We start from the raw sequence: 20,889 nt of genomic DNA, 5'->3' as shown, positions 1-20,889 counted from the left end.
GTCTGTGAGTCGTCGCTTTTGGATATTCTCTTCTCTATATCTGCTGGACCATACTCTTGCAATGGCGAAATGGCCCGTCTCTTATCCTCGTTTTGAGGGAACAAGTAATCTGTCCAGTTCTTGTGGCTGATGTCTAGCGTCCTCTTCTTCTTACCCTTGTGGTCTACCGATCCGAGGGTATCCAAGAAAATGTGATAGTGGCAGAGAAGCTCCCACAGAGTCTCCGCCATCTAAGGAGCTCGATCAAAGAGTTGGTTGATTTCTTGTCGGCTAGGGACGTACTCTTCATACGGGAACTCTCCCATCGGTAGTCCGGACACTTCATACATCTAAAGAAGTGCTAATCCTAACTCCCTGTTTGGCGTGAAGAATGTGTTGCTATCCAGACAGTAGAGCTCCAGGATGCTGTGAAGTTAGGGAGCATTCATCTTAAGGCCGCGTTGAGTGGCCCTGGTAGCGCTATACAAATCTGACCCCTACAAGTCAGAGTTCTCCACCAACACGTATTCGGTGATCCTATGCCACCATGCACTATTGCCTACCGACGAGTGAACCCACCCAGGGGCTCTGAAATCCTTTTGAGGGAACTGACCCCCAACTCTGAAGAAATGGCGACGAAAGGTCTCGGCTACTACGGGTGTCTCTCCCACAGGTAGCTCACTCTACAGAAGTCCGGGGTGTAGAGCAATGATATGCTTACTAGATATGTTGACCCCATAACCAGCCAAAGAGCTGGTGAAAGTTCTACAAGTAACTCCGTCCTGAGAAGGAGTTAGCTCCTAGTTAATTGTATGAGGGACAGAGAGGGAACACAGTTCTACCAATGAGAACCCCCTCGCCATGCTGGGGAGAAAATAACAAACTCCATCTATCTCACGGAGCCACCTACTCTCACTCACCAAGGAACATGATAGAGTGGTTAACTGCGGCATCACCGAACATAAAATCAGGTTTCCTTATCTCCCAGCATTGAGAGTCCACCAACGCCGCATCTGTGGACAGTTCCCGCAGCATCAAATAGTGTCCCTCGGACACCGCTTGCTTCAGATCGCTCATCTTGTTGACATCAAATGCTGGCACCGGGTCGAGGAGCGGAAAAACCAGTGCCGCCAGCAAGTCCAATGGCCCTATCCCTTGGGAGATCCTCGTTAGAGAAGGCAGCTGCAAAGCAAAAATAAAGGAGAGTTTTAAAAACATTTAACTCAAAATTCAAAATTTTCTCTAAGTCTCAAAAACGGGCGGCCTACCATATGCAGGCGAGCTCCATCAGACAGGCGGGCTCTCCCAACAAGGGCAAGCTCGCCCAACATGAAGCTCGCCCGATGCGAAGCTCGCCCGACATGAAGCTTGCCCGATGCAAAGCTCGCTCCTGACAAGGTCGAGCTCACCCGACAGTAAGGCCTCACTCGGCACAAGGTCAAGCTTTCCCGATGCGAAGAATCGCCCGACAAGAACGAGCTCCACACGAACAAGCTCGCCCGACAAGATCGAGCTCGCCTAATAGGACTAAGCCCGCTCGACAGTTAGGATTACAAGGCAGAAGCTCACCGGGATGGCGAACCCCACCTGAGTAAGCAGGGCCCTCTAGGAGATGAACAAGAGTCTGCTCATCTCCTCTACATTCGAGCCTATAATGCCCTAAGCTTACCAGAGTGGGTTTGAGCCATGTCGTCGGTACCAGTAGTGGTGGCAACAGCAGGAGTAGAAGAAGAAGAAGATCTCCCCTTCCCCTTAGAGGCAGGAGTAGAAGAAGAAGAAGATCTCCCCTTCCCCTTAGAGGCTAGCGTCTTTAGTTTGGAGGCAATCTCATTCAAAGAAGAGGGAGAAAGCTTGGGTTTTCCATAAGAAAGCTTGAAGGCATAGTGCGCCCTCGATAAGGGAGATGAACACCTTATGTAGATGAACACCTTATGTAAATGAGAACTTCCTAAAAAAGTACTATACTTAGTACACTCGGGATAACCTATTTGACGGGAAGTTCCTAGAGGAATACTATGTGTGGTATTCTTAAGGATAACCCTGAATTAGCTAATTATGCCATGTAGGCGTCAAAAATTACCTATAGGTCCCCACACGTGGCTCGAGACATAGAGAAGATGATGAACATCACCATTCGAGCCACAAAATCTCATGTGACGATGACAAATGCACGAAGTGAGTCGACGGACCATAGGAAGCAACGGAACTTCGGAATAATGGAAACACGAACTGATCGGGAGCTCCGCGTCACTTACAAAAGGTGAAGTGCCCCTCGTATCCCATTTATTCCACATATGATTCAATCATGGAAGCTTGTGGATCTCCTCATTATCTTTTCAATGCATCTTGAACCACGCAATTACGAGTTCAGACGATGAAGATACGATAGAAACGGATAGAACGCGTGAATCGAAGTTCAGGCCAAAGTTGGCCAAGGCACCAAATGGTGTCTCAGCCAAACCATGGCCGAGACACCAAGAGGTGTCTCGGCCCAAGCTTGGCCGAGACACCCACGGGTGTCTGCAGACCCGAAAAACTAAATTTTGGCAGTTTAAAGCTGTTTTTCAATCGTTAACTGCCTGGATTTGTTTTAATTAATCTGATATCATCCAAGAACGTGGTTAAGTGGTTACAACTGAAGATAAGATCTAATCGATAGTTCTTATTCAAAAACGGAGGTCCCAAAGCCTATAAATACAGCCCCAGGGCCTTTATTTTTTCAGATCTGAAATTCACGAGCGTCGGCGAAGCCCTGCTGAATTGAAGACTGAAGGAGTACGAATTTCAGAGAGGATGAGGAGACTTTAGCGAATTCTTCGGCATAAAGAAGGAGAGTTCGATAGATCTGTAGCCCGGTTCTTTTCCTTCGCCCCGTTGCGGTGATCTCGAGAAGAGTGATTATCTTGCCATTGCCGAAATAATTGCTTCGGCTTCTTGATTCCTTCGCGAATTGATAAAGCTCCGGATCTGATTTGATTATTTGGTGGTCCATGGATATCAACATCCCCATCACAGGCCAAGATCCTACGTAAGCAGGAGGCGATAAACACCCATTGCGCTGTTTGATGAGAGTTGTACTTTTTTTTGTTTTTATTGTGTAAGAGTCTTATAAAAAGACTAACTTTTTTGTTTTCATTGTAATGTTTGAAGTTGTAATGAACATAGCAATGAACAAATCGATTTTCTCCCTAAACAAGTTGGCGACCATAGTGGGAGCCAACAGTCTCGTCAATGAGGCTGTCGTGTCGTAGCCGACGATCAAGATCCTTGTGGCTAAAGAGGTCGAATACAATTTTGGCCAATAGAAGTTTGAGGAGTACATCTCCTCCTCCTCCAGATCCGCCTCTCCTCGCAAGCACAGGAAGGTCTCCTCCGCTTGAAAGATCCGCTGGTCTTCAGATCTGAAGACTCAAGAAGGCGAATTCCCCGCTACCATTGCTACAGCCGCACCTCACAACAATCCGCCGGTGTCCAATGAGACCAGATCTACAGATCCGAACTCCTCCGTGATCAAGGAGTTAATTGCTGAAGGCGCGCCAACTCTATCAAGGAGAGCACGTCAAAGGCAATGCCAACGCCTCGCGCGCCAATTCGCCAAGGCTTTGGATCAGATGGACGGACTCCGTTACTAAACGGATTTGGAGTTCAGAAAGCGCCAAGTGGTTAAGCTATCTCCACAGCAAGCTTTGGGAACGTCCTCCCAACCACCTACTAACAAATGGGTTCGTATCAAACGGAACCGTTCCACTCTTGAGGACCGCATTCAGAAGAGTCGCGCACTTCTTGCGCATGCCCAGATCCTTGTGCGAAAAGCACAAGAAATACAAAAGGAAGAGGCGGTTAAGAGATCGCTGAGATCCAAACAAAGTTGGATGCCAAAGGCCAAATCAACGCCTAAGGCAAAAACAAGCGACATTGCTCCCCAGCCTTCATTAACTTCGGATCCCGCTCCTTCTGCCACAATACCTTCGGTGAAACCCTACAACGACGTGGACCTCTCCAAATTTAGAATTTCGTTGAAAGATCGCCTAGGTCCTTTACACGAAGATCAAGGCAAAGCGCCTGTTAAGGAACGGTTAGGACCGTTGAAGGAACCCCGAGCAACCATCCAGATTGGGGATCGTACGCGACCTCCTAACAAGTTGATTCCCATAACTACTTGCGTGGGGGTGCCTGCACAAAACCAGGAGCCCGTTAAAATTTCACCCTCACACGGGTATGATTCTAAACGTGTGACTCCTGCTAAAGCTAATAAAGCACTACCTATTCAGAAGAAGAAGCACCAAACAATCAACAGCGGTATACCTGAGGAATCAAACCAACAGCCGATAGGTTGCCCTGACCACAATATCGATGAGTTGTACTATCGAGCTAGGGTTACGAATAAATCTCGAAAGAGAAGTACCCAGGAAGCGAACTCTCATTGTCCATGTACCAAACTTATCAGTGCAGTATTATCAGCATGTAGCTTCCCCAAGACCGCTCCACAGAGGGTTTTGGTATTTGAAAGTAACTCTACCAGAACGTTCAAGTCCAAGCCAAGGCGTTTCTATAGAAAAAGATTAGCTGTGTAAGATGATGAACTCCTAAAGGTCACCATCAATATGGTCGATAAGGAGAAGTCAACGTGAAGTTTCAATCCCCAACATTTTTTTAGATATATCCCAACGTATAACTCAGTTACGCACGGGAAATACTAGGCGTAGGGACTATCAGAGGATGAATAGTGGATTATCCTCGGAAGATGAAGCATCAGATGCGAACTCTGCCATCACTTCTGACAATACAGTGTCCAGCATAGGACAATCCCGCGAGGCGTTTATGATCAACACCGAGCAAATAGCCAAAATCATCGAGGATGCCTTGGCTAAGCAAAAAAGAGAACTTCAAGTTCGAAATGGAAATGGCTATTCTGCGAATGAGGGAAGAGCATGATCAACAGATTCGAGCCTTGTCGAATCAGATAGGTGAATCCAGTCGTCGTCACAATGTTAGTCAAGCAGCTAGTGATTCAGATGTGGATGAACACCCCGATACAAATAACCCTCCCGTTGATCAAAACGCTAGGAGTAGCCCCACTGAGAATAACAACGTCGGGGGTGGTCCCGCTAATAATGACAACACTGGGGGTAGCCCTATTATTCCTCCTCAAAATCGACCAAGGAAGGACACGAGCGAGGATGAAAAGGTAAAAGACCTCGAGAGCAAAGTCAACGCTCTGATGTATACTTGAGAGGTGAAGAAGACCGATATTCCGTGTCCTTACCCAAGAGAGTAGGATTCGATACCGTATCCGGCGAAGTTTAACCTGATCAACTTCATGCCATTTGACGGAAAGGGTTCCCCCACTCAGCATCTAATCTACTTCAAGTCTTACTTGGGTGTGATTTCTGGGAATGAATCCCTGATGGTCCGGTCATTCGTCGGCATCTACTTCAAGTCTTACTTGGGTGTGATTTCTGGGAATGAATCCCTGATGGTCCGGTCATTCGTCGGCAACCTTCGCAGAGCTGCCTTCGATTAGTACCGCCATCTCAAACCTGAAAGCATCAACAGTTGGGATGACCTGGAGAACTTGTTCCTCACTCACTTTTTTGATGATGACCCAAGATGTCAATCAGGACACTCTTCGATGAGAAATAGGAATATGATGAGACGGTCGATGACTTCGTCAAGCGCTTCCAGAATAAGGCGATAAACTACCGAGATCCGATCATAGAGGACTTCATCCTCCAAACCTGTCATAACAACCTCTCTTTGGATGTGTTGAAAGTTATGGGAGTAGCACCATCCAACATCTGGAAAGAGTTAAAAGTGCGCGGAGAGCAGGCCGAATGCTTCCTCAGAAAGAAGAAAACCGAGAGAAGCCAACCGATGGCTAACCCTCCAAACTCAAGCTTCGTCTCTCGTGGTAAGGGGAAGGCGCCTGCAGCAGTTGTTGATGTTAATCAGACGTCACAACAACAACCATAAAGATAGCAAAAGACTTCGGATCCGAGACTCCAAAAGGAGTACTCCTTCAAGGACGAAGACGTTCCAGCCATTTTCAAGTCCCTCCTTGAAAATAACAAGATCAAGTTACCACCCATCGCAGATCAGGAGAAAGCTGACAATACTACAGATCCGAAGTACTGTGCGTACCACAGGAGGATCTTTCATCCTACTAAGGCTTGCTTCACTCTCAAGAATAGCATCCAAACATTGGTTGAAGCCGGCGTCATAACGCTCAATTAAGTCGAATCAAGATTCCGACAAGTATAAGAGTATAAACTGCTCCTTCCGACACTCCGAAGAGTATACGAGTATAAACTGATTCTCAATACTCCAACAGGTATATGAGTCTAAACCGTTTCCTTTCTTTCACCAGAAGTTCCTGGAGAGTGCCATGCCTGGTATTCTTAAGGATAACCCGGTCATCCAACTAAGTACAATGTTAAACCTGGTTTCACAAAGAAAGCTGGGGGTGGATAATTCATCTAATGGGAAGTTCCCAGAAGAATGTTACATGTAATATTCTTAGGGATAACCCAGTCACTACAAGAAGGTGATGAATAAGAAACTCCCACACAAATTCCCGCTACATCAGTGCACTCAACACCCCCATTTTTAGAGTCCGGACATAGTACTCAGAATTTTAGTCTCCTGATCATTGACAATTGTCAAAGCCCTTCATGTTAAGTATTTGTCACTTAACAGCAGGGACTCTCTTCGAATGATTTGTACGAATCAACACTCCCATTGTAATTTGTACTCCTACTCTCACTCCGAAAAGTATACGAGTATAAACTGCTTCTCAATCCTCCAACAGGTATATGAGGTTAAACTGCTCCCTGTATACTCCAACAAGTATATGAGTCTAAACTGTTTCCTTTCTTTCACGAGAAGTTCCTAGAGAGTGCCATGTCTGGTATTCTTAAGGATATCCCGGTCATCCAACTAAGTATAATGTTAGATCCAGTTTTGCAAAGGAAGCTGGGGTGGATGATTCATGTAACGAGAAGTTCTCGGAAGAATGTTACATATAATATTCTTAGGGATAACCCGGTCATTACAAACAAAGTAATAAACACTAAACTCCCACTGTTAAAGTCCTGACATAGTACTCGGAATTTTAGTCTCCTGATCATTAACAATTGTCAAACCCCTTCGTGTTAAGTATTTGTCACTTAACACCAGGGACTCCCTTCGAGTGATTTGTGCAAATCAACACTCCCATGGTAATTTGTACTCTCACTCTCACTGTTCATTTGGTCAAACCTTCCTATAGTTAGGACCACAACCAAAGCCTAAATATCCTCTCGATTCCTTCCATGAACGAGAGGTCCACTTTCAAATCGAATGATCAAACCTTCCTATAGTTAGGGTCACCTTAAACTCCTGTTTGGTCAAATCTTCCTACAGTTAGGGCCAAAACCACAATTCACTCTTGATAAACGAGAAATTTACCTTTAGTTTAATAATCAAAACTTCCGACTATTAGGATTATCCGAATCTTTTTGATTCTCGGAGTGGAGATCCCACTCTTAGTTTCACTCTTCAGGTTCTTGAGGTGGAGATCCCACTTCGAGTCTCCTTTATAACTGGAGATAGAATATAAAATTCTTCCTCTTCGGTTTTGGGAGATAGAATATAAAATTCTTCCTCTCTTATTTTGGGTTTGTCTTTGCCCCATGAGAAGACACCATCCTTCAACTCCAAAATCCGTGCTTCACACGCGTGGGGAATTTTATCACGAATCCTAAGTAGGGATAAGTCAACGCCTAACACGCGTTGTTGGTTTAGTCTTTCACCGATTGAAGAAGACACCAGAATCTAAGTCTGGGGAATTTTATCCCGAATCCTAAGTAGGGATAAGTCAACGCCTAACACACGTTACCGGTTTAGTCTTTCACCAATTGAAAAAGACACCAGAATCTAAGTCTGAGAAATTTTGTCCCGAAGCCTAAGTAGGGATAAGTCAGCGCCTAACACGCGTTGCCGGTTAGTCCTTGACCGTAAAAAGGACAAAAACCTACATATTCGACATTATGGTAGGTTGTTATTAATAATACCATAGTCCGTGGCTTACACGTATGGGGAATTTTATCCCGAATCCTAAGAAGGGATAAATCAACGCCTAACACGTGTTGCCGGTTTAGTCTTTCACCGATTAAAAAAGATACCAGGATCTGAGTCTGGAGACTTTTATCCCGAAGCCTAAGTAGGGATAAGTCAGCATCTAACACGCGTTGCCGGTTAGTCCTTGACCGTAAAAAGGACAAAAGCCCACATATTCGATATTGTGGAAGGTTGTTATAAATAACACCATAGTCCGTGCCTTATACGTATGTGGAATTTTATCCCAAATCCTAAGAAGGGATAAGTCAACGCCTAACACACGTTGCCGGTTAGTCTTTGACCGTAAAAAGAACAAAAGCCCATATATTCGACATTGTGGCAGGTGGTTTATAACGCCAAAATCCAAGCCTCACACACATGGGGAATTTTATCCCGAATCTTAAGTAGGGATAAGTCAACGCCTAACACGTGTTGCCGGTTTAGTCTTTAACCAATTGAAGAAGACACCAGAATATAAGTATGGGGATTTTTATCCTAAATCCTAAGAAGGGATAAGTTAACGCCTAACACGCGTTGTCAGGTAGTCTATTCCCGTAAGAAAGATGAAGTCTATGTATTCAATATCGTAGCTCTAAAAGAGTTAACTCTTTTAGCATAATGTCACATGCGGAACGGACTTAAACAATCCATATGCAAGCCTGATTCAAACGGTAATCGGTAAAGGCACGTCAAATCCGTTGATGGCTGAGTGTTTTCAAAAAATCTTAAGTCTGCATCTGATACATACGGCCGGGTAGTCTATTCCCATGAGAAAGACGAAATCTACGTATTTAATATCGTAGCACTAAAAGAATTAACTCTTTTAGCATAACGTTACATGCAGAGCGGACTTAAACAATCCGCATGCTAGCTCGACTCAAACGGTAGTCGGTAAAGGCTCATCAAACCCGTTGATGGCTGGGGGTTTCCTAAAAATCCTATACATATGAGAGTCATTGACGCACCAGCTTCATTAGTTAGTCTCATGACTTGAGCATCCAACAACTTCAAGATAAGATCCATACCTGCAGATAAATCATCTTTAATAGTTGGTCCTACAACCTCAACACTTGAGACTACCACGCGTTGCGATGAAAGTCAACGTCAGTCAACATGTTACGATGAAAAGTCAACTCAGGGTGATCCGAAACCCTAAGGTCAACACCGGTCAACGTGTAACCCTAGGTCAACGCTGATCAACGCGTTGTGATGAAAAGTCAATGCGAGGTGATCTAAAACCATAAGGTCAATACCGATCAATGCGTAATCCTAGGTCAACACTGGTCAACGCGTTGCGACGAGAAGTCAACGCGTTGCGATAATAAGTCAACGCCAGTCAATGCGTAACCTTAGGTCAACGCCAGTCAACGCATAACCCTAGGTCAATGCAAGTCAACGCATTTTCGATGAAGATAATCAGTTCAAAGTCAACTCGATGATACAAGCCAAAATCAACTCACCAGTTTCGATTCGAGACTTCAACGATGGCCAGACGATAAACGCAGCGCCGGAACAACTTCGGTTATTCATTAAAATATTGAATAGACTGAAAATCGAAGAAGTCAAGAGTCAAAGCTAACTACAGGTCCTTTTACACTGACTGAAGGTTGGACTGATCATATCCAAAGTATTTCAGTCTCATCTATAAAAGAAACGAGACTGAAACACTTTGGAGGGGGTATCTGTAGGCATAAAAAATTACCTATAGGTCCCCTACGCGGCTCGAGATAGAGAGAATATGATGAACGTTACTATTCGAGTCACAGAAGCTCATATGATGATGACAAACGCACAAAGTGAGTCAACGGACCATACGAAGCAACGAAACTTCGGAATAATGGAAACACGAACTGATCAGGAGCCCCGCGTCGCTTACGAAAGGTGAAGTACCTCTTGTATCCTATTTATTCCACATATGATTATTATGGGATATTGTAGATCTCCTCGTTATCTTTCCAACGCATCTTGAACCATGTAATTCTGAGTTCAAACAATGAAGATACGACAGAAACGGACAGAATGCGTGAATCGAAGTTCAGGCCAAAATTGGCCAAGACACCAAATGGTGTCTCGGCAAAACCTTGGCCGAGACACCCACGGGTGTCCGCAGACCCGAATAAACTAAATTTTGTCTGTTTAAAACTATTTTTTGATTGTTAACCACCTGAATTTATTTTAATTGATTTGATACCATTAAAGAACATGGTTAAGTGGTTACAAGTGAAGATAAGATCGAATCGATCATTCTTATCCGAAAATGGGGGTCCCGAAGCCTATAAATACAGCTCAGGGCCTTTATTTTTCCAGATCTGGAATTCACGAGCGTCGGCAAAGCCCTGCTGAATTGAAGACTGAAGTAGCATGAATTTCAAAGAGGAGGAGGAGACTTCAGTGAATTCTTCGGCATAAAGAAGGAGAGTTCTATAGATCTGCAGCCCGGTTCTTTTCCTTGAGATCGCCCTGTTACGGTGATCTCAAGAAGAGTGATTATCTCGCCATTGCCGAGATAATTGCTTCGGCTTCTTGATTCCTTCACGAATCGACAAAGCTCCGGATCTGATCTGATCATTTGGTGGTCCACGGATATCAACATCCCCATCATAGGCTAAGATCCCATGCAAGCAGAGGGCGATAAACCCCCGTTGTGCTGTTTGACGAGAGTTGTACTTTTTTTTGTTTTCATTGTGTAAGAGTCTTATAAAAAGACTAACTTTTTTTGTTTTCATTGTAACATTTGAAGTTGTAATGAACACATCAATAAACAAATCGACTTTCTCCCCCAAACATGCCAGATGAAGGTTGACCATCTGTGTAATCCATTCTTGATCATTACAAAAAAATGATGAGCAAGAAACTCCCACTGTGACTTTCCAAACACTCTTTCGTTGAGATGAGATTTAGTGACTTTGTCGAGTCGATCTTCCCTCACGAAACCCCCATGGTGTAGTCGGTGAGTGCTTGATGACTCACAGTTCTCTACCATAAAATGCCTTACTAATCAAATCAATTAACGGTGGGTCCACCAAAATTTTTTGAGGTTAAATCCGCCCAAACTCCCACCGTGTCTAAGTCTTTAGCACTCTTATTGTTGAAGTCCTGGCATGACATTCAATTTTCTAATCCATAGCAATTATCAAACCCTATTTTGTATCAAGCTCTTGTAACTTGATATCAAACACCACTAAGTGATCTGTACGAGTCAACATTCTCACTGTTACTTGTACCGCCACTCCCACTGTTTGTTTGGTCAAACCTTCCTACAGTTAGGACCAAAGCCAAAATCTACTCTTGATTCCTTCCATGAACGAGAGGTCCACTTTCAAAACTGGAATTCTCTTTTGATAAATGAAAGGCTTCCACCCATTCCTCTTTGGTCAAACCTTTCTACAGTTAGGACTGAAGTCAGAATTTCATCTCGATAAACGAGAAATTTATTTTCCAATTAGGTAACCAATCCTATAAAGTTAGGGTTATCTAGATCTTTTCGATTCTTAGAGTGGAGATCCCACTCTTAGTTTCACCTTTCGAGATTCTCGAAGTGGAGATCCCACTTTGAGTTTCTTTTGCAGCAGGAGATAGAATATAAAATTCTTCCTCTCCGGCATCGGGTTCGTCTTTGCCCCAAAAGAAAAACTGGAGATAAAATATAAAAATTTTCCTCTCCAGCATCGGGTTCGTTTTTACCCCAAGAGAAGACACAATCTTTTAACATCACCAAAATTCATGCCTATCACGCATAGGGGACTTTATCTCGATCCCTAATTAAAGATAAGTCTGCATCTAATACATCCTGCTGGTAGCACATTCTCGTAAAAATGACAAAGTCTACGTATTCAACATCGTAGCATCAAAAATCCATGCATTTCATGCATAGGGGACTTTATCTCGATCCCTAAATAGAGATAAGTCTACGCCTAACACGTGTTGCCGATTAGTCTTTTACTGTAAAAAGGACAAAAGCTAACGTATTCGACATCATGGCAGGTTGTTATTAATAACATCAAAATTCATACCTTACACGCATGGGGGAATTTATCTCGATCCCTAATTAGAGATAAGTTTATGCCTAACACGCGTTGTTGGTTAGTCTTTTATCGCAAAAAGGATAAATGCCCATGTATTCGACATTTGTGGCAGGTTGTTAATAGTAATACCAAAATCCATGCCTTACACGCATGAGGGACTTTTTCTCAATCCCAAATTAGATATAAGTCTACACCTAACACACATTGCTAGTTAGTCTTTTGTCGCGAAAAAGAATCCATGTCTTACATGCATGGAGGATTTTATCTCGATCCTTAAATAGAGATAAATTTACGCCTAACACGTGTTGTCGGTTAGTCTTTTGTTGCAAAAAAGAATCCATACCTTACATGAATGGGGGACTTTATCTCGATCCCTAATTAGAGATAAGTCTATGCCTAACACGCATTGTCGGTTAGTCTTTTCCCGTAAAAATGACAAAGTCTACGTATTCGATATCATAGCATTAGGTCTAAGAGAATTTATTCTTTTAGCACAACATTTCATATGGAACGGACTTAAACAATTTACTTGTTAGCCTGATTCAAACGGTAATCGGTAAATGTACATTAAATTCGTTGGTGGCTGAGGGTTTACCAAAAATTCTATAAGTATTGTAATTATTTGTTTTAGATGGGATAAAAATCATAATAAAAGAAATACGCTAAGCAAAAGACTTTGTTTTCATAATGAAGTCAAATCAAAAGGAAGACACAAAAGTGTCTCTACCAATCTAAGTACATTTTACGGTCGAGAATCCAAATTTCCAGCATAGAAAGTTTCTCCGCATAAGTCTACTCAAGCTTAGCCTACAAATCAGCCCAGACAGAGTCTTCGGTGGCATCCAATATCTCTGTAGCTTCACCTCTCAACTTGTCCAACTTCTCTTGCACATGTTTCAGCTTCTCAAGTGTCTGTTTTCAAGAAGATTCTACGTCGGCTAATTCGCATTCGAGAACAGCACAAGAATCTTTAGCATACTTTAGGGCCTTTTCGAGATTGGATATTTTCCCGTAGGCCAAGGCTAAGGAGCTGAGCAATTCAGCCTTGTTCTTGTCCTTCCTTGAGAGAATCATCGTCATCTGCATAACATAACCCTCCTACGTTTGAAGCTCTTCCCCAAGGGACAATCGAGCGTCATGCTACTACTTTAGCTGGGACTCTAACTAAGTAGTCACATATGAAGAAGCACCTATAGTCTGTAGCTTCCCCAACTCTCAAAATTCGTGTTCCAGCATGACTAAATCCACGATGATAGAATCAGCCAAATCTAGGTATCCTTCCTCCCTGATCATCGTCACCTGATGATCGAGAGACCACCTGAACTGACCAAAAGAATATCCTCAATGAAGGATCTTATCAATCATTTCGCTCACAAAAGAAGCGAAATGACCAAAGTCCATGCGGAATATGTCTTTGCTTAGATCAGTATCTGATAACAAATCCATGACGAGCTCGTATGGAGACGATGGAAGCTCTACAAGAAAAGAAGAGAGATAAGAAATTCTGAAATATTGACTAGAATCTCAAGGCAAATCATAAAGCAGAACTTACTAACACCAGCGGAGGACCCTTCAGCTTGACGCCCTGTGCTTGGCCCTGCTGACCCAACCTCGTGAATCATCGGAATAATGGTGGGTATAATAGTTGTTGATGTACCGGCTCCTCTAGCTGGTCTCGCGGTTGGGGCAATAATACCAGTCTCTACAACACCAGCGGCTTCTCTACCCATCGGATCTGAAGTAACAGTAGCCTTAAGCTAAGAAGTAGGTGCTGAGCTGCAACCAAGGCCACCTTGAATGATAAAAATCTAGAACCCTCATGATGATCAGAAGCATTGATAATTGTAGCTATATCAGCTTCAGTGGTTGGTCCTACAATTAAAACTCCCATATGGTTAAGTAGGAATTAACAAACCAATAAGGGAAGCGTCGGGATAAAACACGCACCTGCAGATGAACCAGCCTCCACGGTTGATCCTGCAGCCTCGTAATGAGATTGCTCCGATGGCATATCATCAAGCCACCTATTGTCAGCCTTGAAGGAGCCAGATGTCGGATTGAACGGGTGTTCACCTAACTCTCTGATGTCTGCATTATGAAAGGTTTCATCTTCAGCCGAATCCTCCATCGTGATATCTACAGAAATCATGTGTTAACCAAAAGAAAGAAAAGCTAGGATTCATGATGAGTTGAGATTATGCTCACCTCTGATAGCTATAGCAGGCTCCCCTGTCTCTGCACTTAGGCCTATTACCTTTATTTTCTCTAAAATAGCATGAAGTGCAGAAACGATTAGGGGAGGCACGGATTCTGAATCGTTCAATTCCCGTAATTGCCACCTGAATGGTATACTAACGATGTCAGATATACTTGGGCTTAAGATCCTCATAGTTGGATCAACCTCGCCAACATCACCCTCACTAGCCTCGGCACGAGCAGGTTCTTTATCAATAGCCTTGCGCATCTACTGCGCAAACCTCGAACCATCGAAGATAGCAAAGCTTGTAAAGAGAGGATCATATGAGAGTTCACCGTCTTCGCGACCCCCTGAAAATGTAAAAAAATGGTTAGGCCTAAAGAATTCATAAATAAAGTGATCAAAGACTACATAAAAGTGGAACGTTACCTTCCCTACTAGTAGGTACATCGCATAATGACTCTGCCTCAAGGGCACGCGGATTGACATGTGGCTTTATACTGTCTTCTTCCTCTTCGGGGATCGAGCCTCTTCATGAATAGCATTTCTTTCCCTCCTAAACTTGGTATGCAACTCAATCTATGAAGAAACCTCAGCAGTGGATCGGGATCTTGTGTGATGGAAGGGATGAGATGCTTCTTCTTCAGCCGCCTCACTTGGAAGGTCAACTGTCATTTTATTAGGATATGTAAATAAGACCTCCTGCTTCGGCTTCTTCGAAGCCGTCGGAGGCTTAAACAAAACAAAGGGACAAGCCCAATGGATAATCACCAGGCTCATAAGTGATCCTGAGGAGAAGAAAGAGTCAGATAGACTTGTTTCCACAGCCTCCTTATTTCCTCCAGTCCTCATGTCTCCTGCATCTTCTTCCAAGGTCTCATCCTTGTTATTAGTAGGGAGGATCTTCTCTTCATTCTCCACTTACTTTTTGCCTTTGCTAGAAGGCCCGACAGGATTTTTTCCTCGCCTCCTCAAAAGCTCGGCATCGCGAACAATCCCGGGCAACCCAAAGCTCTTCTTTTGCTTCCAGCTCTGTAATATGCTTCAGATTCGCGGGATCATTGGCAGTAATGAGCCACTTGCAATAAAGGAAGGTAAGTTGTGATTCACGCCCTGCCATAGGGAGATTGAAGGTGGTGCCTGTACAACCCACCACGTCCAAAGCTACACTTGGACACCATCTATAAGACTACCCTTAGTCCTCAGCTCTCAACTTGGATTCCTAACATACAATTGGTCATAACCAAACTGATGAGAGAATCGCCACGACAAGTAAGGCTCTATGTGACAGCGCTCCTTCATACGAAGGATGAGATATCCGGGCCGGATGTTCATCGACCACCGGAAGCAACCCATATCAAGGATAGTATGCCCCATTCCTGGCCTCTCTTCATCAATCAGCATATCATTATAATGGCCAGAGAAGCTGGGGAAGCATTTGAAGAACTCCTAGCATTTGTGGATGTGAAGCTCTCACCTCACCTCAAGGAACTATTTCGCTCCCCATTTGCTATCTTCTAATAGCTGTAGGAGGGGAACGGAGGGATCTGTGATGCTCGGTGCTGATATTAAATAAGGGTGATGAAGGATGAGCCACGCCATCAGATAAGTATACGGAAGCTCGACCTTGACAGGGGGAATCTCGGTCGATAGCTTACGCCCCACCTGTGTGAAGCCAGAAACTAAGTATCAAAGCTCGCTGTGTATATCGGCGACCATCGCCAGAAGTAAGGAAAGGTCCTTCCCATAAGCAAGTTGGACGGTGGGGAAGAGAACCTCTATCTGTAAGGAGTCGGAGAACCGGTATGGTATGACGCACTTCTTTAGCCAAATGACGATATATCCCGCAAGAAGAGTCATGGGCCGAATCCGCTTTTGTGCATGCCATAGGAACGTCTGAAACTTAGTCCCCACTAAAAACTTCCCCTCGCCAGTAGGAATAGTATATGATTGAGCACCAATCTTCTCGATCAGGTTATTGATCTCTGAGGGAGTCAAAGGATCTAACTCGTAGAACGCCTCACCGGAACCATCCTCTAGATGCTTGAACAAGTAGTCAACGAATTGCTTCAAGCTTAGCTGTGGGGATTCTTCTTTTCCAGGACACCTACGCTAGCTAAAGCCATCTAATAATGACACGTAAGATCCCACAACATGTCATAAATGTCGAGAGAGGCTTTCTTTAGTTTATTCAGCTGTCGGCCAGGAGGAAAGTACTCTTGATATGGATGATCGTCCATCGGAAGTCCAGAAACCTTCTGCATCTCATGAAGGGCCAACCATAACTCTCCATGGCGAGTTAAAAAGGTGTTGGTGTAGGGTGAAAATTTGATTCTTCCAAAGAAAGGAGTTTCGTTTGTATTTATAAGAAAGCTTATTACAAACTAACAAATCAAATGTTTACAACAGAAGCAGAGGGAAGGCCCTCTTTGTTTTGTGTGGGGACTTTAGGTGGCTATAGGATGCTTCGCTCGATGCTCGGGTCGAGTCTGCTTCCCTTGGACCGTTTGAATGAGGTTGCTGGAGAGCTTCAGTTCGCAGTAGAAGCTCGGGGCAATGGAGTTCGGGTCTGCTTAGTTCGTCGGCGATCGGAGCTCGGAACTAGGCAGCAGTGCTGTAATGCAAGGATTTGCTAACAGCTTGGTCTCAACTCTTTTTTCTCCAAGTTTTGCGACCTCTCTTCCATCGTGCTGGAAGGGATTTTTAAATGAAAGAAGGACAGCTTGACTTCTCCTTGAATTGTGGGATGTGACCACATCCTCTTCAGAGACGTCTCGCCGTTCCTCGATACCATGAACGGTCATTCCAGGGATTGTGTTCTATGTCCTGTCACCTACGATGGGAAGGCCCATTCTTGTATGTGAGGCAACAAACGACTGCTATCCGAGTGGATTTGACCAGCATTAATGAACCGCATTTATGAGTTCGCAGATCGATGAAGTGTCTGTCCGATCACTTGTACTGTGCGTGACCGCCCGGCGTGCTTTGAGCACGACGCTTTCTCCTTTCCGGTCAGGAGAGGCGGTGAAGTAGGTGTACAGTACTCGAGTGGGTCTAGCCAGCTTGCCGAGTGCCGGCGGATCCAGCTCTTGGCTCAGACATCCGAGGTGAGTCGCATTTATGAATGCTCAGGTTGACTCGACACCTGTCCAGCTCCTTCGCGCTGTGCGCACTGTGGGCGGCCGTTTGACGGTCCTGGGGTACTGTGCTCTCTCTCCCTTCGGGTCGAGAGAGATGGGAAGGTCCATCTCAGCACGTGGGGTAGTGGATACCCAGCTGTACTGACGGTTTTGGGGCTTGCTGGCGGATTCGACTCCGAACTCGGGCAGGCGAGTTGAGCGAAGAGCGAATTTCCGCCATCCTGATCGACCCTGACTCATGCTGGCGAGTCGACCGTTAGGCGAACCTGGACTTGAGTACAGTCGACGTCTACGCGGTTTAGGTCCGTGCCAGAGAACTGGGCGTGCGAACTCTTCTCGTAGGCAAATTTCCTGTAGACCCATAGAGGTATTTTTTACCGTCTACAAGACCCCCTTCAAAGTTTTCAGACCTGAACTGGCTTGCGTGTGGTCTGGAATACTTTGAATGAAGAAATTGTTGGCGAAGCAAGTGCCTTCGATTTCTCTTAGGATTTTTAGCAAATCCTCAGCTATCAACGGGTTTGATGTGCCTTTACCGATTACCGTTTGAATCGGGCTAGCCATACTATTCTCCTCAGTATGATGAGTTGTCGAACAGTTTCTCTTAGGCTTAATGCTAAGATTTCTGCTCTAACCCTTAGCCATCTGGGGCGTGGGTTTCAACCGTTTAAGCAAGGTCATTCTTTTGGCTTTGTTCGTAATTTTACCTTTGAGGGCGAATGCATCGTCAAGGCGAAATTAATTTTTGAGAGCCAATTCTCGCGCGACTCGTGGGGTTATGCCCAGTATTTGCAGGCGAAACCCTTCCTTTTGTAGGCGGAACCGGATCTGACGGGAGATGAGCCACGTGTCTGCTGATAGAGCCTCGTGCTTCCCAGCTAAGACATTGGATCGTGGCGATCGTGACTTGACAGCACGATCCTCGTGCGTTTCGCCCTGCGACGTATCGTGGCCGTGGTTCTCGGACTCAACCGTCGGATTCAACCGCTAATCTCGGTCCCTTCGATGCACTGAGGGTGATCTGGGCCGTCGAATTTGATCGTGGCCCCGTTTCCTGTCCGTTAGGGTTTTCGCCTTTCGAGGGCAGTCGTGGCCACGTGGACAACTCCGCCCTTCTAAATCAGCCGTTTTCCTCCATTGGGAGTTACCGTGCTTTCAAATCTTGAAAGGGAACATCCAAGGAAAGAATTCCCGCTTCCTCTTACAATGGCTCCGAAACCTAAGAGGTGCAAAGTGAGGGGTGCAGGTCCCGGACGTTACTCCGACCGTCTCTCTGCCGGCATGCCTGCCGGTGCTATGGAGTCGCGCCCAGGTACGTTGCAAGGGTTTGCTGGACGATCTCTTGTAGGTCTTAGGCGTCGGATTTGGGGAGATGAGCGTTGCTCGTTAAGCTTGGTAGCCTTCCCGATTTGGGGCAAAGTTTGCCCTGTTTGCCCTTAGAAGACGATTACTGTCTCCGCGGGCGAGCCCTTCAGCGGGAAGGAGGCGAACTCCCTTTTTGTAAGGCGAGTCCGGCCCTTTCCTGTTAGAGGGACGTCTAGTCTGTAGGGGCAGACTTTATTCGAAGTGGGTTCCTCCTTGCGATTTCGCCCTCCTCTGTTTGATGGGCGATTTTGCCCCTACAGCGGATTTTGTCTTGATTGACCTTCTTCTTTTCTTTTTCTTGCAGCGACCTTTTCCGATGAGGCTTTTCCAGAGGGTGTGGCCGTCGGCCACGTCGGGGCTACGAGCTACGCAGCACCTTCTCGGTTTCCCTCTTTGGCTCCAGTACCCGTGTTCACCGCTGATAAGCCGCATGGTCTGATACAGAGGGTCTCGGATGGTCATCATTTGACCCTACGCGAGCTGACAACCAACGCGGCGCTGACAGATGAGGCCAGGGCAGAGCTGCCGAAACCTCAATTTTTGTTTGGCGACTCCATGACCGACCCTTCCGCCCTGTTGCTCAAAGAGAGCCGGTGGTACCGCACGGTAGAGGGGACCCATTACTACCTCCCCAGCATGTCGAGAGGGTTTTCGATTGTTGAGCTGCGGTCCCTCGCGATCCCTCGGACGATGAACTGGGATTTGACCCCCACTCAGGACGGGGTCACTTGTGGCGTCTTTACGGGCTCTACGGCTGGGTATGGAGTGGAGAGCTCATGTAAGCGCGTGACGGGTCTGCGCCCTGGCTTAGTGTCTGTTGAACCGCCCGTAGGGGAGTCGACAGCGGTGGCGGAGACCTTCCATCACCGCTTCTTTCGAGCTGGTGGGAGCTTTCCCCCGAAGGACTTTAGAGCCCCGGGGTGGGTTTACTCTGCGCCTGGCAGCGACACGTGGTGGTCCAAGATCACCGACTATGTTTTGGCCGAGAATGCTGACCTCAAGGGCACAGAGCTGTATGTGGCCATCGAAGCCACTCGACATGGCCTGCGGATCAACGCTTCTCAATTCCATAGCATTCTGGAATTGTATTGTGCGGAAAGCGGCACATTTTTCACCCCCAACGGTGAACTTGGTATCACCCCCTTCGAGATGCACGACGTGTCAGGGCTACCTCTGGGAGACTTCCCTTATGAGGAATACGTCCCTGATCAAGATGAGATCGATCAGCTGTCGGACAATTCCCCTCTGGCGGTTGAAACTCTGTGGGAGTTACTCTGTCACTTCCACATATGCCTCAGTACCTTAGGGGCCTCGGATCATAAGGGGAAGAGGAAGAAGACCCCAGGGATTAGCCACAAGAATTGGGCTGATTATCTGTTCCCTGGGAACGATGTCAAGGGGAAGCCCGCTCTCCCGTTAGGCGCGTGCGACCAGCCCGAAGTGGAGGCGAGGACAGCTAGAGAAGGAAGCACCATCACTCTTGACCGCGACGAGGGCGGATTTAAGGCTGGTACGGTCCTTCACTCATTCCATCATCAGGCGAAATTTCTCATTTCGGGGAAAGCGCTGCTCGCGGGGTACCTCATGTTATGGCTGAAGAGGTGCGTAATCCCCACTCACTCCTTCGAGGCTCTTCCTATAGAGGTCGTGTATCCGGCGGTTTGCCTGGCTCACGGGAAGTCTTATTCCCTGGTATCGGCGACGATAGCGTGCATCCATCGGGGGCTCCGTACTCTGACGAGCCAATTCTGCCGTGTGTCGGTCCTCGACGAGGGGGAAGGAGAAGTTATCAGAACCCCCAATCCTAGGGTGGGGCTACCGTATACCTACTTGATGGCATGGTTCGTCTATCACTGCGAATGCTTGATGAGTGCCCCGGCAGCGCTTCAGGGAGACAAGTTTGTTCCCTTCGTCCAGCGTTTGGAGAGGTGCTCTTGGAAGTGCAAGGACATCCCCGATACGAGGAAGACGCTCTCCCACTTCGGGCACTATAATTTTCGTCGATCTTTTCCTTACTTCAGCGGGGGTGGATATGGAGAATCTCTCAGGGATGCGCCGACGGCGGATCACCACACAATCCTTTCCC

The sequence above is a fragment of the Asparagus officinalis genome, chromosome 5 (genome assembly GCF_001876935.1).
Source record: "Asparagus officinalis chromosome 5, Aspof.V1, whole genome shotgun sequence".
NCBI classification, from domain to species: Eukaryota; Viridiplantae; Streptophyta; class Magnoliopsida; order Asparagales; family Asparagaceae; genus Asparagus; species Asparagus officinalis.
This window is presented reverse-complemented; position numbering follows the sequence as displayed.